Below are 24,807 nucleotides of genomic sequence, written 5' to 3' on the forward strand. Positions count from 1 at the left end.
TCAAAAAACTGCTAAAAATAGAAAGTATTTCATATATTTCACTATATTATTATTATTATTATGATTAATAAAGTTTTCTGGATATTTTCCATATTTCTTTGGACAATTTCTAATAATCTTTACCTTTAAAAACTGATTTTATGGGAATTTTCTTGTCCACTTTTACTATTGTCTTCCAATTTGTTGGGCATTTTTTGCCAAGTTGCTCACTTTATTGTAGTTTTTGCAGATCCGTGTACACGAGGATCTTTTTCACAATGTTATCATATGAACATGCATGTCTTTAAAAAGGACAGACTTTTCTGTTTTCAGTGGGGCTGTTCTCCTCAAAATGTGGTCCAAAAACACCTCACCTAAGTCAAAAAACAACCAAATGAAAAATGTTAAAGTTTCTTTGAGATGTTTTTTTTGGGTGCTGGATTGAGCTGAAACTAACAGCTGCCTGTTTGCTGTCTGAGTTGCAGAGATGGCTGACGGTTCAGCGGACTGTTGTTTCCTGTGCTCAGGTCTAAGACTGAGCAGAGAGAGAGAGAAGGGTTTAAGTTTCACCCATTTTTACAATTCACTGAGGTTTGGGAACAAACACTTTCCGTAGCTGTTTTTTTTAATCTTGGTTTTAAAAATCTGTCGTGTTTTCTCCCATTTTCACAACATCCTGCTGTACATCACATTGTTCTCATCACCGCATCTCTCCTCCGAATCAACTTTCCAAGTGTTTTTGATGATAATGAACCTAAAAACACTTCACAGCGTTAGAGCTTCCTCTGCAGCCCTCCCCTCTGCTGCTGCCGCTAATCTTCCCTCGCTGCGGCTCCGACTTTAATAACTTTGGAATAAAAAATTACAGAGGTGAATTGGCGAACGTTTAAGTGGAGAGGCTAAAAAAATTTAAAAAAAATAAAAAAAGAGAGGGGAAAAAAGCCCAGAATGCTCAGACTCCCACGCGTGCTGATAAAGTCCCGGCTTCTGCTCTCTCTCCTGGTGTAATTATCCAAACCAGTCAGATATCACACTGCTAAATGCCAACTCTCTTATTAATCACCCCTACACACACATCATTTAGCCTGCACACACACACACACACACACACACACACAGTTTCAGCTCATAATGAGACTTTTGCAGAGGCCTAAATTCTGTATTGAATATAAAAATCCGCCAAATACACATTTTCTATCCATCTCTTTCTGTTTTTTACATCCCTCCATCTTTTCCTCCTCTGCCTATCTGCATCTCTCCGTCACTCTAATCCACACAGCTGCATGGTAAGATTTTCATCCACGTTGCCATAGCAACAGAAAAGACAACAACAAAACGTATGTTGCGATAAATGGTCCTAATATGAAATACAGTCTCCTCGCTCGCCCACTCCATTTCCCGCCATCATGAGATGAAACATTAAGAAGCATCGATCTCTCTGATGTTGTTTGCCTCATCGTGCCGAGCAGTAATACCTGAGAGGAGGGTCATTAAAGGGATTATGGGTACAACGTGGGGCCGCGCTGCGACACTCAAAAAGCCATAATGACCAAGCGGACCGTCCCCCAGGGGCCCTTAACGACGCAGACTCAGCCTGGGATTCAGAGACCGGTTCCCTTGGTTACTCGTCTATAACAAACATACAAGTGATGAAATGATGATGATTTTATGTAAAACACACAAACACACACACACACACACGATGCAGGAGCCACAAGCCGCACAAACCAAAACAGTCATTCATTATTTTTTTTCTTGTGTTGGATGAAGTTTTGTCATATATAGTTTTTCGAAATGATTTTTCTTGTGCTGCAACCAGATTCTTTTCACCAGCTATTTAACCTGAGGAAATTGGAGACACACATTGCAAAAAATTGGAATTTCGACAGGAAAATTGTTTTAGATTAAAAAAAATGGCGAAAAAAAAATGCTGAAAATATTCGAATTACATTACGCTACAAAAAAGTAAATTTTTCTTTTTTTCAGTATTAAGCTCTTTTTGCAGTGGAATTTCCTTGTTTGTTTTTTGTTCGCTTTTCTTCTTTTTAATTTTTTCTTGCTAACTTTTGGGCTGTTTTAAGATGATCATCCCCAGTTTTGCACGACAAGAAATCCACTCGCTCGGGTTTCAAAGGGTTAACCATGGCCGGAGTCTGAAACAGTCGGGATGGTCGTACACGAGCATCCTTGGTATCATCTTAAAAGTTTTAATAACTGAGACCTTCGGATCGTCTTACTTTTGTCGCCGGTGAGAGCTGCCGCTGTGCCGGGCGGACGGACGTCTCCGGAGCGTCTGTCAGGAGCCTCAGGATCCAGCCTGGGGGTCCGTGTGTTTTCAGCGGACGTTGTTCAATAAATCCATAATGATAGATCCGATATTGGGTGTCTTCCGTCCGCATTTGTAGGATATTTCGATGATAAAAGTCCATTAGCGTCGATGCTAAACGCCATATTGGTTTCCCATAGTTCCCTTGGAGAGCATTTTGACCAATCAGAGAATTGTTTTGGTGTTGTCCACCAATCGGGAGACGACCCAACGCTTTGTATCCGCCTACGTGTACCGGTACGTCATCATCCGGAGTAAACTGCACTGTGATTGGCCCAATACTGCTGTATCTATCGCTCTGTGTTATTGGCAGCGCCTCATGCATTAAACGCTGGTCGCCCCGAAAAATAAATAAATCAATAAAAATAAAAATAAAAATAATAAATAAATAAATAAATAAAAATAAATAAATAAAATAAAATTATTATCATTATTATTATTATTATTATTATTATTATGATAATAATAATAATAATACTACTACTAATAATAATACTAATAATACTAATAATACTACTACTACTACTACTAATAATAATAATAATAATAATAATAATAATAATAATAATAATGAATAATAATAATAATGAGACAAGGGTAAATCAGGAGACAGTGTAAAAGGCAGCAGGGTCTCATATAGATGTTAACCCTGTGTTGACTGCAGGCAGAGCAGGCAGGAGAGTCAGGGCCCTCTCTGAAGTGTTAGGTGTGTGATGTGGCCCTCTGCAGCAGCACAGAGAGGAGCTGCTTTACATAATGGCACAGATAATGGGATATGCAAAAAAACTGCAAAAAAGCAATTGGACTTTTTTGGTAAAGTGTGTCCATTTTATTAACAATAATAGTTACAATGTTAATTTCTTTACTTTCTGATTCCCAACACTTGGGAGGTTTTATACAGTAAAAAAGCTTGTACACAATACGTTTGTGTGATTTAACACTAAACATCTGTAAAATTTCATTTTGTTTTTTCTTTTGTCTTTATGGTCTCATACTACTTGTACATTCAAGTGGCATCACTGCAGCCGAAATATTCTGATAGTCCTAAAAAAAAAGATGTATATAGCTTGATTGTGCATTGAGGGGCTGGGGTTATAAATGCATTACACAAAGGGTCCAGGCAAACCAAAACTAGGAAGAAACACCTTAGTGCTCAGTAATGCCTAAAAATAAATAAACAAATAAATAAATAAATATCATAAGGAGGGTCCTGCATCACCCTGTTGGGGTTCATTTTCATTTTGCATGAATCGTATTTCATTGCCTTGAAACCTTTCATTGACCTGACCCAGTTGTGCTCGTTTCTACTGTATTTCTCGCTCAATAAAACACATAAACACCATTCTTGTATCACTCACTTTTTTTTTAAAATAAAATCTTGTAGAAACAGCCTCCCCCTTCTTCTCTCCTTCTTTTGGTAGATCGACAAACAGACACGAACTCTTTGACAGAAAGAATGCATAAATTACCTCTCTGCTCCTTGTCTTTCTTCCTTTCTGTGCATGTCTCTCCTGACACTGTGTAATCTTTTCTGTTGGCTCTATACACAGGAGACTTGTGTACCAGCTCCTCAATATGTTGGAGGAAGAGGCGCGGGGGGTGAGGGAGGGCGGAGGCGTCCCAGCGGGTAATGAAAGGCAGATTCATCAAAATAAAGAGGTTGGGAGTTCATGAAGGAGAGAGGTAGAAGGAGAGAGATTTGTGGGGGACGTGAAGGAGACTCGTTAGATTGAGTGGAAGAAAGCCAGAGAAAGATAAGACGAAGCACAGAGGCAGATGGAAAAAAAAACACGAAAAAACACACATTTCTGGATGAAGTGACTGAGTCTGAATGGATTTAAACAAACTAAAGCAGCATTTGTTTTGTGTCCCTGGCATATTGACCTGGTAACAGCAGAGACAAAGGATGGTGATGTCAGTCTGCGTCAAACAAACCTGTTTTACAAAAGAAATCTTGTGTATTTTAGTGTATTTTACAGTCTCGAATCTCAATCTTGAATTGGCACATCCTCAATCCTTAACCATATCACTGGACAACAATGTCAATATTATACATTCAACCACATCAATATTTAAATTCTGATTATTACGATTTCTGGCCAGGGTGTCTGTTGTATAATTACCTTCTTTTTCTGAGAAAATCTGCTGAAGTCTGACATATTCATTGCCCTGAAAATATGTAGGTCTCACATGTGTCCTAAAAGCAAGTATCCAAGTATCGCGTCACATTACATAACAGCAGACACTCTGTCTGAACTAAGTACATTAAATTTGCATTTCTGTTACGTCATGTAAAGTCCAGTTTACACTACACAAGTTAAGTCCTGATTTTCCACTTGCCAAATGTTTTTCGGATAAAAAATTCAGATTGGAGGCAAATTGCTGTTGGCTTGGTTCTCGAATGCTATGTGTACTGTTAAAAGACGCTCCCCAGACACCATAATAATGATGTGGAAGGTACTTTGTTAGCAAGCAACAACAAATCAGAGCACAAAATACAGGTTGAGGACAGAAATAAGTGGCACTGCAGCACTTTTCAAGGTAGGAGTGCATGTGTTTAAGAGGGAGGAAGTGATGGAGAGAATGACAGAAGGTGGAAGGTGGACTATTACATGTCATGTTTCTGATTATTTTTTTAGCTTTATAACTTTCTGGAAGTGCTGCTTTGTCACTTTTCGACTTTGTTATCTTCTAAGCACCATGGTTTGAGATTTGACCTGCTCATCACATAACATACCGACAAGGGATTCCTCCTGGTAAAAGAACTCATGTCAACTTGCGGGTTGTTATTAATGAAACTTTAAGCTCTGTTGCTGAAATCCTCATTTCAACCTCACAAATCAGCTGTACCCCTTCCATTGCTGTAGTTTCAACGCAAGTGAAAGAAAAACAAAGAAACAGGGTGTCCAGCAAAAGTTCATCTTAGGACAGTTGGGATGCTTTTAAAAAGAAAACTGATCTCATTTTGTCGCCATCACTCGCTCCCATCGCATTCAGTTTGGATGTGGTAAACCAAGACAAATTCTTGGCTGATTATATTTCACTTAGTTTCTTTAATACCCAGAAAAACAGGTAGAAGACGCCTACATTCTTGGTTGAACATTTATGAGCTGTGAAATAAAGGGTAGGATATTAAACATCGACCCTGGAACAATACTGCAAAAGAGAAAAGATAGAAAATGAAGCAGAGAGAGAAGCTGCAGAGAAATATGGGGGACATCAATGAAAGACATTTGGATTTGGAGATAGACAACGCAAAGAATGGCGTTGCTTTCCTTTTCACTTGTGAGTGAAGCGAGCGCTTCAGTGGTGAGATTTCGCTGCGTGTGAAGCAGAAGATAAGCGGAGTTACAGCGAGATTACAGGAGCGCAGGAAGCAGATTACAGGTGCAGTGACAGCGTGGCAGACATTAAGCTGGATTACAGGAAGGTCTGAAACCTGAACACAGAGACAGACGCAGACACAGCAGGGGGAGCAGAGTCGGCTCCTCTTTTCTCCTCCTTCTCTCCTTTTTACCCTCCCTATATTCTTTCTTCCTGTTATCTGTCTCTTATTCTGCCATCACTTCATGGTCATTCCCTTTCACTGTCTTTTCACCTCCTTATATTTACAAAATCTACTTTGTCGGTCTCAACTTAATTTATCAAAAACTCTTGAAACATTTTTAATCTTTGCTGTTGAAAATCATGAATGTAACTCTGAAGAAAGATATTTAATTGTTGAGATTTATTCCCAGGTCCTCAAATATTGACCCTTTGGGTTGGTGGTCTGGACAGACACTGACCCAAAGCACTGGTATCTGCTAATCAGACTCAATAATCGCCTATCTATCTTCAGAGTTACACACAGCACCTTTGAATGAGCTTCATAGGCCAAAATTAACAATACCAGCAACCAAGATTAGATGTTTCCCTTATGTTAGCGTATAGTATGCAGCAGTTTACATACAGCCGAGGAATGACGGTATAAAGAAGCACTGTTTTCTGTTAAAAATCACAAATATATGCTTCTAAACACAACCAGACATATTCAAGGAGGAAAATGATCCAAACTGGGGAGAAATTAACGACACAGAAAACAAAGATTACATGTTACCCTGATGTTGTAGCTTACTGCATGTAGCATGTAGCTACATGCAGTAATGCACTTGCAAACAGGGACTGGCTGTGACAGAGTATAGTGGCACTTTCTACAGTGAAAAATCACCATAAAAGTTCCATACGCGACTGTACATGTTCCAGCACGAATATGATCCAAAGTTGGTTAGAAATGTACAACACCAGCAACCAGCAACACCAGTTATTTTAGCCAATTTGCAGACAATTACGACAAATTTTCTTCTTGTTTGAGTCAGCTGCTAACTGCAGTTAGCTACTTTTTAAACCTCCTGCAAGTCGCTTGTGTGACACACTGTCAACATGTCACACCTGTCATGTCCATGATCCTATCCTGCTGGCTGTCCCATTCACATAAACCTCAATTTGGCACTATTACAACCTCCATTGCCAACTAAAAGTCAAGACAACGCCCCCCCCCCGTTCTGGGACCGTACCTTTTACAAAGAGCAGTGAGGCAGACGGCATATTACTTCCTTGTACAGGCAGTGTATGAGGAAATATTGTAAACTGCATATGGTGTGTGTTTTAAAGCCTCAAAGGGGGTTTGTGTTTAGCAAAAGGTAAATTCTACCTTTGAATTTAACCCCAGTAAAATCTACCTGCTGTAGACTCAGCCCTGTGAAGTCTTCAAGCTTTAATTTAAAGAAAACAAGGCAATCTGTTACCAACATCAGCAGATGTCGATGTTCAACAAGGACTTTGTGAAGCTGTGAGCTTTACACTGAGCAGCATCAGCAGAAGAAGAGAGGGAGAGAAGGAGAGAGAGAGACATAAGGAGGTTATGTGAATAAGATTTTGGGATATGACTTCCTGCTGGTGGAGCTCTGTTTGTGTCGCAGCCCTACGAGACTTCTCCGCGGCGGGGAGGATCAGCGGATAGATGAGGGCTCAGCTGGTCTGACCGCTGGCACAGAGCAGAGGGAGGATGGAAATACAAAGGACAGATGGAGGGATCACAGAGGATGAAGGAGAGAGGGGAAGACAGAGATGGAGGAAAGAGGATAGAGAGAGAGAGAGAGGCTGGAGGAGAGACGGGATGAAACACTGGAGGAGACTAAGAGATGTGCAGAAAGCAGCAGGATATTCTGACTCTCCTCAGTGCTCTGCACCAAGATGTGTGACCATTTTTAAATCACGTTGCAATAAACTACTTAATCCAAATATTGGAAGATTCAGAATTATGATGCCAATGAGTTAAAAATATTGATCTGATAACACACCAACCAACAGAAAGAAGATTTAGTTCATTAGCTACGGCTGATACAATCTACCGCCGATGACTGGAGTGATTTTGTTGTGAAAGCAAAAGTGAGCCAGCGCTAAATGAGCAGCCTGCTAAAGTAACCGGCATCTCAACATTAGTCTTTGCTAATAACCAGAGATAAAAGTTTCAAAAAAGAGATTCATTAGTGTCTGGTATTCTGCCAAATGGGAACCTGATCCAAAAATCAACTCTCTGCAGTGCTCAGAGACAAACGTCTGAAAAACATGGCTGAAACACTTCCTGTGTAGACACAAGGGCCGCCAACAAATATTCTAAATTAGATTATCAAAAAAATTCACTGACAGTTTGGTTTTAATTAATTATTTGATGCTATAAAAAGGGGGTGTGACGTCATGGCTGATGGCTGTGCGTGTCAGTGGGTTTGCTTGCGATCAATGGCACAGCTCTGGACTGGGTCAGATGGGCCACAGCCAACATTCAAGTCATCACACACTGCCACTGTGCAGTGGACTTCTGTGTCTACATATTGCGCTCTCGGTATCCTTCTGTGTTTGTTATTTACACTCCAGGATGCTGCTACGGTGACGTCAACAAAAGCACATGGTGAGATATTGTTGCACATGGTTTTGTTTTGCAACAATAGCACATGGCAACCAACGGCGGGACGTCAATAAATGCACATGCTGCCATGGATGGTTCGGATTAGGCGAAAGAGGCCCGTGGTAAGAAGGAAAAAAAATCGAACATCATCTTTGGCCAATTTTGACAGCCCTTTTAGACACGCCGTCAGACAAGGGGCTCGCCAACAGCTGATGTGTCAGACTGAGAAGTCTCTCACTTCCTCCTCCGGTTTCTCCTTTTTGTCCATCGGCTGAATGTTTTGAGCCGTGTGGTGTTCAGACGACGGTTAACCTTTCGGCCGGTTGTGAAGCCTTTGAAGTCGACCTGTTTGGAGAAGATGTCTTCTGTATCAAAGCAAAGAAACGAAGGGTTTTTGCCTTACGCAGTGAAGACGGCAAGATGCGGTCCCCCCATCTCTTTTAACCTTTTGCAGGTGTTTGCCTCCCTTGCCCTCACTCGTCCCCCAACTGTTAGATCTGCTTCTTTTTTCTTTTCTTCCATTTCAGACAGCTTCTGTCCAAAACGTCCTGCCTACCTCACACCGTCTCTTTCTTATCGCTCACTCCATCTATTCTCCTCTCCCCTCCTCCTCATTTTTGACTCACCCTTTCCCCTCCTCCCTCGCTCTGGTCAGTAAACCCAGGGTAACAGAGAGGATGACAAGGTGTGAAAGGTTTCCTGAGGGCTCTGAGTGACAGCAACAGTGACACACACACACACACACACACACACACACACACACACACACACACACACATTGCCACAAGCTGGCCACACAGTCATCCAGATGGTGACTGCTCTTTGCTTCGCCCAGAGGCTGCAAACTGCTCAGCCTGACCACAAAGAATAGAATAGAATGGAATGGAATAGAATAGAATAGAACAGAATAGAATAGAATAGAATAGAACAGAATAGAATAGAATAGAATAGAACAGAATAGAATAGAAAGCTGCTGCTGCTACAGATAAAAAGATAATCTTCTCTCTGACATTTTTCAGAGGCTGAACATCATTTTTCTCTAAATATTAAGAACTAATGTGAGCAACACTTTCCCAACAGCCATCAATATTTTAGGAGCCTTCCTTCACTCAGTATGAGATATAAATGAGTGCAAATAATCACTGTAGTGTGGTGGAAAAGCTTTATTCTGACATCAACCAGAAGAATCCATGCTTCCCTGAAGACAGAAAATGTTAACACGACTCAGGTGGTGAAGATTTCTCATTTTCTAAATAGCGGATGTTCTCTAGACACGAGAAAGCACAAAATGTTAAATGTATCCAGCAATGTGTGACAACTTCACGGTATTCTACAACCAGTTTTTCCTGTGATTTTCCCATCTTAATGAAGCAGAAACCATCGCGACCAGGGCCTTTACTCACTGCTCCGTGTGTGTGGGAACAACGCAAAGTCACACAGTTGAGTTACGAATTCACAGAAAAATACAGCGGAGGATGATGCTTTATACGAAAACAAAACACGAAGTGAGTCTGGAGTGTTTTCACCTTTCCGTCAGAAGAAATATATAATTTGAGCGGAAACACAAGATGTTGTTGAAGGTAATTTTCAGCCACAAAATACATGGAAGTGCAGTGAAAGTCGACATTCAGCCTGCTACAGGAGGCCATGTGGCCCACTGAACATTTTCTGACTTACAATCAAAATAAATTGTGATCACTGGGAGTTTTTTTGTGTTTTTGTATGTAAATAAAGTGCCAGTGTGTGTGAAAAGCTTCAAAATAGAGCTTGTTTGTAAAACTGTAGGGGCGTTCCACAATATAGGTCCAGGCTAAATTAGAAAGTAAGAATTTCTGAGTTGGTCTGGTTGGAAATTTCACGGAGAATTCCCCATGAAGTCATATTCTCGACTTAGAAAGTTGCAGGAACCTCACTGACCCCAGTGTCATAATCCAAGATGGCTGTTTTGTGCATCAACAGTAATAAAAACTGTTTATTAGCACTGATTTGTGTTTCATTAACACAGTGACACACACACTGTATATGTTACTGTGGTGTTTGTATGTGCAAAATACAGCGTAATGCGCTTTTATCAACTGGTACTGCTAAGAACTTTTTGGTTTTCCAACTTGGATGAGACACAACTCGAGTTTGAAGTCCCAGCTCCAAAAGCTGACTTCCAAAACAGATACAGTTAAACTGACTTAATGGAGGCTTTTGGCTTTTACTATCCATTTTTTTGTCTGTCTGTTAAATCTGGACTACATTTCTAAATCACATTCAAATTTTTCTGAATTACAACCACATTTGACGATTTCGCACATCACAATTTACATCCAAATGCATCGTTCAGGGGCAGTGCAGGACGTGACGTCTTTTATGTCATGAAGCCTGAGTCTTTTTTTTTTTGCCTCCGGAAACCCAGTTTGGAGATACAAGGTTTTAACTTGCATGTTGTGACTCGTCCAGCATGAGAGGTTTTAATAGCAGCTTCTCTCATGTTAAGGAAGAAGAAGCTTAGGATTTTTTTTTAAGTTGTTGTTGCAAAATGAGACATCCATCACTTGAGAAATGCGGTTCTGCCTCTTAGAAACGACCGCTGACACAGAAGTGATTCATGGAGGAGCGTTATTGAAGCTATTAGCCTCAGCTCACACACACACACACACACACACACACACACACACACACACACACACACACACACACACGGATGCACAGATGAATGAATACAAGCACACACAAACAAATACAAACACGCTCTGCAGCACAGATGCTCGCACATACAAGGACACACACACACTCACATAGAAGAATGATGGTGCGCTAATGTTAAACTAAATTACATATAATTATGCAGCCAAATGTAATTCTCACTTACAGATGAAGTAAAAGCTGCACATGCATCCAAATGGGAGCAATTAGCGCAGATCTGCTGCCAGGTTTCATGTCAAACTCAACCTTGAGTTTATTTGCATATTGAGCGTTTTGCAAGATTGTAAACTTCATTTTATCACACACCAGCTTGTGAATTTATGAGTTTACGTAATCAAGATAGTATGCACATTGGCACTCGAGTGCATTGATTTCATCTGACACATTACAAAACAAAGCTCAAACATAGCTCCGGTGTTTATTGTAGCAGTTCCTCATTAAAAACATGGAAATGATAAACTCAGAATGAAATTATTATCTGAATTCTGTTCTCTTCTGAATGATAGCTCTAATGAATGCGTTCATTTGAATGGAAATATATGACTACAGCTGCCTGGTGAGGTCAGAAACAACACCAAAACAAGGCTGGACACACTCCAAATGTAGGGATGATTCCAGTAAAACCACCGTAAATGGCCATTTGGAGACTCCAAAAGGACACTCAAAAATGATATTATAGGTCATCAGAGCTTTAAATTACAAGATATATTTGGCTAAGCTGCTCACAAAAACTGTTTATTTGTTGGAAACTGTCCAGTGAAAATGTTTGAGAAGGCTTATGCTAAGTTAAAAAAACAGGCAATTTTCTATAATTGAAACCTGGTTTACCATACAATGTTGAACTCCTTACATTTTTGGGAAAAAAATATCTATCAGATATCCTAATCAAAGTCTATTGGCTGCCTGTGCACGGGGAAAAAAACTAGGTTGTCAGTGTTTTAAATGCTGCTCATAATGGAAGTGCTGGACCACAATGCCTATCTCAACCTGCATGTGAAACATTCTCACCTAAAGTCATCACATATTGCCACTTTGCATTGGATCTGCGGCTACATATTACGTTGTAGGTATTCCTCTGTGTCTGCTGTTTCAATGTTACTTTCAATGTTACATTCAAGGATACTACTGTGATGTCAACACAGACATATGGTGAGATTACCCTGCACATGATTATGTTTAAAGAACAAAGCACATTCAACCATCGCTGGGACGTCAACAAACGCACATGCAGACACAGATGTTTTGGATTAGGATAAGAAGGTGCATGGCAAGGTCTAGATAAAAAGCATTGTATTCTGACAGGAAGCAAACACTGGACTCTACATAAAAGTCCTGTGTTTGTTGGACCCATCCAAAACTCATCCCATCTGCCATATAGGTGCCCTCAGGATCCTTATATTATGACGCTACTGGCAGCATTTCAACCTGACGCCATTCTGGGGCATATCATGCAGACCTGACAGGCCTGCTTGGTGCCACTGTTAGCAGAATGCTCGTCAGTGTGGATGTGAACAGAGTTATCGTTTTTGGAGGGCTTGTTTTTTTGTTGGAAATTACTAACTGCAAGGACAGCTGCAAAACAAAAACAAAAAAAAAACAAGAAAAGTAAAGAATGCTGGCAAAAATCAATAACAAAAGAGGTTTATAGATTTTTCTTGCATTCATGTGAAAATTGGTGTCAAATTTATAAGTGATTCTGCTCTTGAAGATGATACAAAAGGTAGCAAGCTATCATTTTGTTTTGTGTGTGGCAAAATAAAAAGCTGTTGTCATGCTGAGATCATACTGGGATACTCTTTCCTTAAGTTCAGCTCCACTTTAGTTTAGTTTATAATGTTCATATTAAGTTATTTACAGCAGAAAACTTCAGGTCCAGTAAAGTGGCAGGATGATATCACCAAACTGTCCAATAAAAGAGTAACCTGTCAGACGTGTGACTTAACCCTTTGGGCCCACTTTAATATTACATAGACGTGTATCACTCTGCATGCAAAATTCGCCTTTTAAAATAAGGCTTAAAAAAAATATACATTAATAGGATTTCCTACTTCTATTGAGTAAATTGGGTTTAGCCAACATCAGTCCTAATCATGAATATCAAATATTCGTTCATTTTCAAAATTCTAACCCTTCAAATGCCAGGCTTTTTTTATGATATCATGATGTTTTTAGATTTAAAGAAAAAAAACATTATCTTCAATATACTTCAGTGTCTAAGTAGACTTTTTTTTTTAGATGATCACAGTTTGGAATATGTCAATGATTTGCAGCAACACTGATTGTGACAGTGCACCTAATGGAAACAACATGTATGATCTCCAAACGTCAAATATGGCTACATTTTTTTTAAAAAAAGACGGCAATCAAGTTGAAAACAGAAAAAATGACAAATTCCAAGGCAAAAGCCCAAAATGACACCCAGAAATACTCAATTCGCATGTTTTAATGCCTTGATGGCTGTGGGATCAAAAATTACAGTTTGAATGGGTTTCAATGGCGCATGTTTTTACACGTCAGTATGAATGTAACAGTTTAGTTTACACAGTGTCTTTGAGACTCACTGTAGAAGTTGAGCTAGAAATTCCAAGATCAAACAAAAATACACAATCTTGCCAAAATGTATAACATATGCGTGAACACAGTAAAAATGATCAAAGAATAAAGACTGAAAAGCGCGTAAAATGCGCCAAACAGTCCCTACTTGTCTTGGTTTGTTTAAAGTCTGTGAACACAAACGGAGCAGAATTACAAGAAAACAATAGATGATTTTTCACTTGAGCTGGACTAAATTAACACAACGCACATGCAACAATCCCAATAACATATTTTCATAAACTATGAATGAAATATTGTCGTCGGGATAAAGTCTGGCCCATAAATAAACCAATGCAAAAATGATATAAATATACAGATCGTATTTGTATGCTCGGCTTCACTGATGTTTTGATCTTTTTAAATTATTCACAATCCAATGGTGTTACAGAGAAGGGATGCTTCCATGGGTAATTAACCAGTAATTTGCAACTCGGGTATGAAAAGGCCTTTGAAAATGTTCAGAAACATTCAGCTTTAATTAAAATCCATCATTCTTCCATTAATACTCAGTTTCCAAAGATGCAGCCTCATTAACATTTCAAATGGGACACAGTTCTTTATCTGCTTGTATTTTGTTTAGTTTTCCTTTACATTTCCTACCTCCCATTTCGACAGAAACCAGCAGCAGTACAGGTTCTTTTTTTAAATATTTTTTTAGTCCATTCAGGTACATAAAAGAACCATCGCAGCAGGGGGCAAAAAAACAAGAAGCAGAGTCTGGTGGAAGGAGAAGCAGAGGCAGGGCTTTTAAGATGCAATAGGTTATAATCTCAAGACTACTCAAGACTACCAGCAGAACTCTCCCTACTGCCTCTACCTGTGTCTTTTTTACATCCATTTAAAACATACCTAAATTCTTAAGTTTCAAAGAACCTGCTTCATACTGACGTGCAATGTCACAAATCCATGGTTTTCAAAAATGTTCAATGCCAACATTTTTGGGAAACTGGATAAAACAGCTCATATGATATCTTATATGTGATATTGTATATTGATGATTTGATATTGTTGGTGCTGCAGGTGGACCAGAGAAACAAAGGAAAAGTCACAGTGTCCGTCGTTTTTTAGGTTTTCCAAACAGCAGACTGCCCATATCATACACAAATTTATGGAAATTGTTTTCTAAAACTTCCTTCTCCATGATATCATATTCAAAACTGGTCAGAGACCAACCTGCAGTCTGTTATGTCTCTCGGCCAAGTCAGGGCAAGATTTTTTAACTCAACAATCACCTACTCTGACACAGTGACCACTGTACCAGACAAAAATACTGTGTAGTCTTAACTCTGCACAAGACTGATTTTGTAACCAAGATGACAATAACCAAAACATATTTTTTTGCACAGAGAGAATTTACATCTTGAGCAGATAATATGAGGGAGACAGATTCAGGTCATAAGTGATGAAGGTCAAAAGCTGCAGGCTGATGCTGCAGCCAGCCTGCAGACTTAAAGGTTGTTTCTTTATGTTAAGTGTGAATATGTCGATTTGGGAACGCTCCAAAAGATGAGACAGCAGGCATTGTTGATGTCTGCTGTGAATCTTTGTGCTAAGCTATGCTAACCACAGCCTGTACCGGACACACAGAGGTGAAACTATCCAACAAAAATCTTGTCATCTGACTCTGGTTCTACAGGCAAACGTGAGATTGTGAAAATGTTGGACTGTTCCTTTAAGAGAAGAGCACTGAGAAACAAAATCAGAGGAATAAGCTCTGAAGAGAGCAACAGAAAGGATTTTTTTTTCTTCAGAATAAGAACATTAGAGTGAAAAGGGAAGATCGTAAGAGAAAATGGATCAGTTGAGGAGAGGGTGACGTGAGGTAACTCCAGCCTCTCTTTGTTTTTATGTTTATCTGTGTGGGTGTAGTGAAAGAGAGGGTTGTCACCTCTGATCAGACAGTGGAGGAGGTGGGTGTTCGGGTGGAGAGCGGCGCCCTTGGACGTCTTCAGGGTGGGAGGAAGGATTGTGGGATGGAAGGATAACAGCAGTGGTGCAGGAAGATGCTGAATCACAAATAACTGCTCATCTGGATTCTCCTTGTTGTACTTATCCTGGAGTCTTTTCTTTTCTTATCACAACATTACTTTTTGTTCTCATTTTCTTCTTGTTCTTCATCACTTTTATAACTTTCATTAACTGAATGTCATGTTTTGTAGCTTGAATTATTTTCTCCTCTCCGTCCTCATCCGACCTCCTCTTCCCGTCGTCCGCTGTGCTTCATTTTTCTTGTCTTCTCATCTTGTCCCACCTGGAGCTTTATTCCGGACACAAAGTAGGGCATCGTTAACACAATCTACATTCTTATACCTTCCCGTCGAAGGTTCCCACATAAGTGGAAATGCAGAGACACACACAGAGACTTGGCAGCAGCTGCGGCAGACACTCAGGAGAGTTGACTGCAGAGCCGAGACGAGGGGCCAAATCTGCAAATCAAATCGAATCAGAGACGGAGAGCGGAGAGTTTTATACCGCTGGAGCGAAGAAGAGAAGAACTCTTCATTGAACTTAACTGACCCTAACATGTACCTGTCTATTTAAAGGAACAATCCAACATTTTGGGAAATGCAAATATCAGATGAGACATCAAAATAATCGAGTCACATGGAAATGAGTGTTTATTTTGTGCGGTGCATCAGAGTGGAAGCTGATTATGTATCATCAGCTGTTGCTGAGACATTGTGCCATCATGTATTCCAAAGACACTGACACTCCAGCCAAAAAACTCAAGATCGTCTGGCAAATAGGAAAACAGACAAATCTGTGAGCTCCTATTTACTTGCTCTGGCAGATACGTCTGGTCCCCCTTCCATTCAGATTTCCAGCCAGTCTGGTCTAGGTCGGTCCAATCACAGCCACAAAACAATTATGTGGCGTTCTTGAGACAACTTGCAGAGCCTTTGTGCCCAATTCAAAATATTGAATTAGGTTGTTTTCATACCAGGGACACTACAGCAAAAGCATAAACTTAGCTTAGTAAAGTGGGGGGCTGTTAAGACTTTCCAAAACTAGAATCACTGCCTCGTGGTTGTATGGCTTTGCGAACCAGTCAAGTTGCAATTACAGTTTACATCCATATCTGTCCAAACTCATATGTAGCCATGACAGAAGAAGTTTATGTTGAAGCTCTCATTCTTATGGCAAAAACGACAATGCTCGTTCACAAACATATTGCTGCTACACCATCACATCTCATCTCTTTGATGTAGTCTGTTAACATTTGTCTGTCGCTCAGCGCCATGTCACGTTTGGTTGCTTTCATTGCTTGTAGGCCTATTCATTTGGATCCAGAGGCATTTTAATCTACATATGTTGGAAATCCACAATGAAGGGTCAGACACATGCCTGAAAGCCTGCGCACCTTTGAAGTGTCAAAGCAGAGTATTAAATAACTGTCACTATGAAAACTGTCTCCTGTTGTTATGGCGTCTGATAATCCTCAGTCATCATGTATCTGCTTCCATATCTGGATTTTCTCATCATAACCTGAAGCAGCTTGCACAAACCAACACTTCCCACTGAACCAGCTTTCTTGCCGCTGCCATGGTGCCATCAACACCCATCAACACCTTAAGGATATACAACATTACTTGCATTCGCCTTCGCTTTTGCTCAAAACACCTGCACAGCAGTGCCGAGCAGCCAGAAGAAGCCTAAACTGTGAGAGCCAAAACACAACCTGTCAGAATCCACTCTGACTAAATCTGATTGTCAATCACCCACTAAACCGGACTGTAAGGGTTCATTAAGTGTACTTAAGTATTACTTTCCCTTCTAAGTATTGTAATACCTTAATACCTCACAAGGCTTCAACAAGACCGGCAAATGTCATCTAAGAAGTACTTTCTTAAACTGTAAGTTAGTTCTGGTATAACTGCTTTCAGATTCACCATGCCTAGAAAAATTTACAATGCAGATTAAAACCCCACAGCATGGTAACTGCTGGGGCATTTTAGGAACAAGTTTGAGAAAAAGGAGTCTTCTTTGTCAGAGTCAAAGCATCTTGTCTTTGACTCGAATGGATAACACTAATAAGTGATTGTTTGTGAAGAGGTATGTCGAGGATGTGGTCAGGTCTTTCTTGGAAATAGGAACTTCTGAAATTGCTTTGAGAAAAATAAGCATATACGAAATTATCATCCAAAAAAAGAAAAAGACAAAGAGACTCATGTAGATATTATAACTATGGACTGGAGGCGCATATATAACAGTACCCATAAGGGTTCCACAAATTGGCCAGAATGTACAGGCAGTAAGCTCTATTTTACACAATGACTTGCTGAGATCTATGAATCAGATCAATCATCTGGTGCGGTCATTTCTATTACAATTAGGTGCCTTTGTACAGTCTTGTGCAACCCTCAGTGCCAAACAACTGCGGGTTGACTGCTCACTGTGGTGGGAGTTTTGGATCAAGTTGGCAACAGACTTGGAAATTGTGTTGGGGTTTTAAGATCAGAGCTGATATTTGTGGAGTTTCCATCTTTAGTTCCCATCACTTTGTTAAGGATTTCTGGCTCTCCTTTTTAATTCAGTTTAAGAATCACCAAATCTGCATTTGCATTCTTTTTGATAACGTGAGTGGACATCTTTCCTGCTGGAGCATTATGTACACCGTCAGACTATGCTTTTTTTTAATACGTCAAATTACGACAATGCAGTAAAGCACGCAGAATGCAAGAATAAAAGAAACTGAATATAGTGTAAAATTCATAACAGACGTTGTATATTTCTTTGTGTCACTATGGACATGTGAGGACCAGCATTGAGCCAGCCAATATTGCCATATTGCCCAAGCCTAGACCTGAAGAGGAACAAGATGGACTACAAACAGTAGACTAGAAACTCAAGTCTTTTTCTGTCTGAAAAACTCAAAGGTTCAGTCAAGAGAAAACACCTGCTTCTCATCCCAAGTTGTTACATGCTGCCACTTCGCAATAAACTTTTGCATCTGCATGTTACGTTCAAGGCAGCATCTTTCTATGTCTGCTGTCATCTGCATGGGCGTCAACAGCAAGCACAAGTCCAATGAACACCGTACTCGTGCATGAAAATCTGGGGTTTCTTGGATCTATCTATCTACACAGCCTCTACCACCCACCCCATAGGGACCTTTGTGCTCCTTATATCATGTTGTTACTGATAGCATTTCCACCTAAAACCAGATTGCTGCGTATTAAGCGGATACGGCAGGTTCCTTACACACTCTCTACTGACACTGCTCGTCTGCGTATCATACAGCAGGTGCTGTCTGGCAACACAAAATGACACAGTGAATGGTTCAATCCATCCGCATTCTCAGCTGACACCATCCAGACGCGTATAACGCGGATTCGTAAGGTGGCTTTTGGCGTTACATTCTTACGCTAAAATCACTGTGTGGCAATATTTGACAACTCTGGAATAAGAATAAGGGCTGGATTTACATGTAGCTGCAAGGAAAGATGTGCAGTGTAGTATGAGGGCCAACTGGAGGTCATAAATACACACACACACACACACACACACACACAGAGAGAGAGAGAGAAGCACACAGGCGTGTTATGATAACCCCCGTGGTGTGAATCCTTTTGAATGCATGTTTCTGTCTGTGAGGATTAGAAAGTGTATCATTTCCTTGAAAAGGTCACTGTACTTAAAAAATGAACTGACTGCACACACACACACACACACACACACACACACAAAAGCATGCACAGAATCAAATGCAGCTACAAAAACACGGAAAACACAAATGTTACGCATGAAAGCACACATATTGATTGAGTGCATACGCTTACTATCAAGCTTCACAGTTCAATGACTCAGTTAAACATAAGTGAGAGGAATCAGACAAACATGGCATGCGTAACTGCTCATTGAATATGATCTTATCAGTTTGATTTCTCTTGTTTTGTGATCATACAATTTGTTCTGAAAGAAGCTGCTGCCTCTTGTTCCCATGTTTATTCTCATGTTTTTGTCATTTCTTCTACGCTGCAGCGAAAAAGATGGTGAAGACTTTTTTTAAATTTTATTTATTATTTTATTTCCATCTGGATTCCTAAGGTGACATTTTTAAATCAGTCACTTTTTACTGGGTGGAAAAGTGGATAAAGTTTCACTTATTTGATGGGAGATGTCAACACTTTCACCAAAGACACGTCATGGAAGAGAGGGAGAAGACATTTTGAGAGATTTCGATGTTAGAAATGGAAAGATTGACATATCTCTGGAAACCGTAGGGAGATAAAACTAAAATAAATAAATTATTGTCCTGACTAATTATTTGTTTTATTATAAATGCATGATTACATATTAGAAACAGAAACAAACAAATGTAGCTCATTTACTTCATAAATTACAGAAGAACTGAAGGTGTTATTAAAATTATCACTGATTATTTTCCTTCTATTGACACGTTGTTTTGTGCTCAGACTGTGACTGAGTTATTTTGTGCTTGAGTGTTTTTTTTTTGTTTGATCCATGCATTTTCTTTTAACATGACCTTCAGTCTAATTAGCCTCTGTGCCTACATTTCCCAGAAGACACCACAGAGTCTGAGCTCTCAGTGGAGAGAACAGAAAGTTAAGTAGCTCTGCTGCATTGTTTTGCCTTTGTTTCATGTCGTTCACTTTACTCTCGTCGACTCTCGACTCTGGTGAAGAATGTTAGCGAAGTCAGCGAAACTACTTTTGAAGGAGATGCTGGTACGAGCTTCTCTACTGCCGTCCAGTGTGACTGGATTATGTAACTACAGTACGACTCCAATATGCACTTTTATTTTTACTTAACCTGATAATTGTTGGGTTTCCATTACAGATTTTCACAAAAATTGAGCAATTTTTTAGATATGTCGATAAAACACAATTGCGAGATGAATGCATCTTCTCCCCTGGCGATAACGTTTCAAGAAGCATGGCGATGGATTTTCAAAACATTAGCAGCTTTATTTTTTATTGCAGCCACCGCACTAGCTGTCATAATTTCCAATGACAACGTGACGTTGGCATGTTATGTGAGTGATAATGCATGTGGAAGTAGCCAAGTATGAGGGATTTCTGAGAGGTGATTTTGAAATGTGGTGAATCAAATCACCTGAAATACCATCTCTTACCAGTGATGGAAGCGGTATTACGAATTTTTGCTTAAGTAAGTTCATTATTGTGTAAAGATACTTTATGACAAGTATCTTTACACAATAACAACAACATTAAAAGTACCATGCATAATAGCCAATTTAAGAAAAATAACCATTTCTGGATAATAATTATCAATGCATTCACATGTTGATTGCTGGGGCTAATTTTATTTTATTCACCTAAAATAATATATAATAACTTACTAATTTATTTATGTTTGTATCAAAAACTAACTTTTAAAAGTAACTAGATAATACTAAATAAGGCTTTAAAATAAATGTTGTGGGGTAAAAATACAACATGGACTAGAGGTGTTAAGTAGCATTAACTGTAAATAAAAACAAATACAAGTACCTCTACCTCGAAAATGTACTTAGGTATTTAAATAAATGTACTTAGTAACAATCCACTACTGAATATATCCCAGTTTTAAACTTGAAAAGAGGCTGAAAGAACACCAGCTATTTCCAGTCCAATACTGGTGCCAGCATTGTCTGGTCAGGGGTCAAAGGTGACATGGTTTTACACAGCCTCCTGTTAAAACATGAAAAAGCTGATGTAAAATTAAAAAAAAAAGCATAAAGTTCAAACTGAATGTATAAAGGTATAGCTTTCAATACTTAAAGATTCAAAGCAAACTAAGACAACAGCTTCCTGTAATCTTGACATGCAGATTGATTTGGGTTCGAATTTGCTTCGTGGGTCGTTCTGTGGGTTAGTCGTTGATGAGCTTCCATACAGTCAAACAGAAAAAACACAAAGAGACAAATGTACAGTGAGGCTGGTGGTTGTGTAATGAGGTTATGGAGAAGAAAAGAAGAACTATTTCACATAAGTGTGACTGTTGTCATAAAGCTGGATTCATTTTTAGCTGCGGCCAGTGACTGAAGTGGGATTATGCAACACGCACGCACACATGCATGCACGCACACACACACACACACGCACACACACACACACACACACACACACGCGCACACGCACACACACACACACACGCACACACACACACAAGTCAAACTGCAGTCCTCTCTGTGTTTCACACTGCCTCTGGTCCCAGACTCCAATCTCATCTTCACCAATCTTCTCTCTCTCTATTTCTGTCTCTATCTCTCCCCCTCTCTCTGTCACTGTCTCCCCCCACCTCCCCTTCCCTCCTCACTCCCCATCCTCTGTTGCCACGGCAGCAGTGTGAAGAGGAGCAATGGATGGGGAGGAAGAGGAGGATGAGGAGGAGGAGAGGGAGGAGGAGGGAGCGTCGCAGGAGCACCGGGAGGTGGTGGAGGGCAGAAAATGTCATCTCACAGAGAGAGAAAATCTGATGGGATGTTTGTAGGTTTGGTGCAAAGAAATGATTTTTTTTTTTTATTAAATGAGAGCGAACATTGACAGACGGTGAGAGAGATAGAAGCTGTAACCGAACGCTGGATTACATTTTGTCTGCTCATTTTGCTTCCCTGCGCTTCACACACACTTTATAAAAGACGTTGATATTGTCTGTTGTGATGTAGCACACACACACACACACACACACACACACACAGATGTTCAGTTGTGTCGTGTTTTTTACTCGACAGTCAAACTGGGCCTGAAGCTTCTTCTGTGTTTTTGCCTTCTTGCTGTTTAGTATCGACCGAACTGAAAACTCCAGACTTTAAATTCGGCCTTTGGCAGCCACACGCACTCGCAGCTCTCTGAACATCCATCCCAATAATTCATAGCCCAAATCAAATGTCCACTGGGTATTTAAACAGTTTTCTCCCCCACACACTCAAGGTAGATGAGAGCTGCTGAAATGCACTTTCTAGAATTCACCCGTTTCCTTGAAAATTCAGACAAAAACAGCCTCTTTTTGTCTGTGCAATTGTGAAGAAACAGTCCTTTCACAGTCCCAGTGCCCATAAACACTCGGAGCCCAACGGAGTCCAATTAAAACTTTGGCATAGAGTTTGACTGACAGCTTTCACTGCAGCCTGAATAAACCCAACCAAGAGGATGTGAAAGTACAACCCGACTGCCAGAATAATCATGGTATTGTAGGTTTCTGGAAAACACGGATATGTTCCGTTTATTTTATCACAGAGACCTCGAAACTTTACTTTGGTTTCAACAATGCTGTTGTTAACATCTTTAGCACAAAATAACTCTCAATTATGGTAAGGAAAAGATCATGTTTTGACTTAAAATACCCATTTTTTGTAGCACTATCTGGCCTAAATGTCTTGGTTAAAAAATCATTGCTAACCCTGGTGGGAACACAAAAATGGACTGCAAAAAATCCCCCATGTTTGGTGGATAAAAAGTCGCTGGAAACACAGCAATAACTTAACAAATGAAAAAACTGTTTTGCTGTTTGCTGATCTTGTAAGTAGGCAAGTCTTTATTAAAACAGAAACACCTTATGCAGCAAGGTATGAGCTTCACGAAGTAAAGTGTGATTAAACAAAGTTTTGGGTCGTGTTTTTCATCATTAACAAGAATTCGTGACTACCTATTTTTCATCCAAATCAATCAGCTGATTGTCCTCTACTTTGGCACTCAGTGTCCTGGAAATCAACTGCTCTTTCAAATGCTCTCTTATGGCCGAGTAAAATCGTACAAAGGCCCGAAAAGTTGTCATCTTGGAGATTCATCGGACTACAGTGAAAGACTTTTGGAGCTCACAATGAAGTTTCAGAAACTTAAAGTTTTAAAGCAAAGCAACATATCAGCTGATAACGTAAAGGCTGGAATTTATTTTGCAGATGACAAACCGCTTTCTGTAGATAAACACATTTTTAAATGTCTTCTTTATGTTCAGGTGAGATGTTTTGATATTTATGGTTGTGGTGTGTTTGTACATTTGTGTGTGTGTGTAGGTGTGTATCACTCATAATTCTCCCGAAGGCGCCAGGTTTCTTCTCAGAGTTTTGTCCGCAGGCTATGAGCTGATTCTCGATAATGATGGAGTTCAGGTGGAGGACAAAACTCGCCTGAAGAACTCGAGATTATCAGTGAGCGAGGCTTCGACCAAAACCATTGTTTCTGTCTGTCAAACTGCTGCTTCAAACTTTATATTGATCTGCTTTATGTCTTTGAACCTTTACCCTTTATTTTACCCAGCAGCTGTGGGTTTGTCTCACACTGCATTTTTGTTTATTTAGTATCCATTTTATTTATTGAACTTTTTTTGTGAATGCTTCAGAGTTTGTGTCAGAGTGAGGGTGATGGACAAGTATCAAAGGTGCATACCTGTATTAAACTTTTTTTTCCCGTTGAATTTGGTGCCAATAAAGGCAGAAAATGACAAACTCTTTTTAATTCTGAAGTACTGTCTGCATCCTGTAAATACTTGCAATGAATATAGAGTTCACCCTCATGCTAATGACTCTGTGAGGCTGATCTTGGGCACAACAGTGCTTTGTTTTAAATGTTAACAAATGCATGTGGGCATGTTCATAATGTTAATGTTAATATGCTGATGTTTAGTACAATGCTGTAGTTTAACACATTTGCTAATTAGCAGTGAACACAAAGTACAGCTAACGCAGATGGGAACTTCATTAGTTTGCTGGTGTTTAATTGTGAAATAAAGTATTGGACAAATTAAAATGTTGACCTGATGATTGCTATAGATGAAAAGTCCAAGTAAAAATTTTATGGTTCATTTCATGGTTTGGACACAAGTGACGAATGAACAACCGACCAACATTGCCATCCCGAGAGCCAATTTGTTCTCATTCCCAGGTCGTCAAATGCAGACGCTTTTATTTATATGAGACACAGCTGACACACATTTGAACATGTAGTCAATATTATGAAATGACTGTGGTTAGGTTTAAGCAACTAATTGGTTAGGTTACAAAATAAAGACAGTGTTTTGGGAAAAACAAATGAGTTTGTTACGTTGTGTAAAAATGCCACCTGAGTGACGTCAGTGCGTGTCGACTGTACATAAGTTACGTTAAAACAGCTTTGACTTTTGTTTCTGAAAAAGACACAGGTATGTCCTGCACAGACTATCTTGTTTTTTATACTAAGTCTGTTGCTCTAAGCGTCTAATGTTGCTGGGGATGGGTTCATGTTGCAGTTCACTGAAAGATTGGTGCATTTCATAATACACTTAAGGCTGCCTTTTACATCAAAATCAAACGCCAAGGGGCGTGACC

The 24,807-nt window shown here is 39.7% G+C and overlaps 1 protein-coding gene across 3 annotated transcripts in view; it reads right to left on the reverse strand.

Annotated features, from left to right (window-relative positions):
• Positions 1-24,807, reverse strand: part of LOC121958114 (glutamate receptor ionotropic, kainate 5-like) — a 231,366-nt gene that overhangs the window by 117,749 nt on the left and 88,810 nt on the right. Inside the window, exon 1 of one of the 3 annotated variants that reach the window (XM_088090288.1) lies at positions 2,217-2,441. The exons of the other annotated variants lie outside the window; for them this stretch is intronic. The gene's annotated coding sequence lies outside the window, so the exon portion shown is untranslated. Of the gene's footprint in view, positions 1-2,216; positions 2,442-24,807 lie in introns of those variants that run through there. 3 annotated transcript variants of the gene reach the window in all.

This window comes from Plectropomus leopardus, chromosome 17 (genome assembly GCF_026936395.1).
Source record: "Plectropomus leopardus strain MGB_pleo_1.0 chromosome 17, ASM2693639v1, whole genome shotgun sequence".
Lineage (NCBI taxonomy): Eukaryota > Metazoa > Chordata > Actinopteri > Perciformes > Serranidae > Plectropomus > Plectropomus leopardus.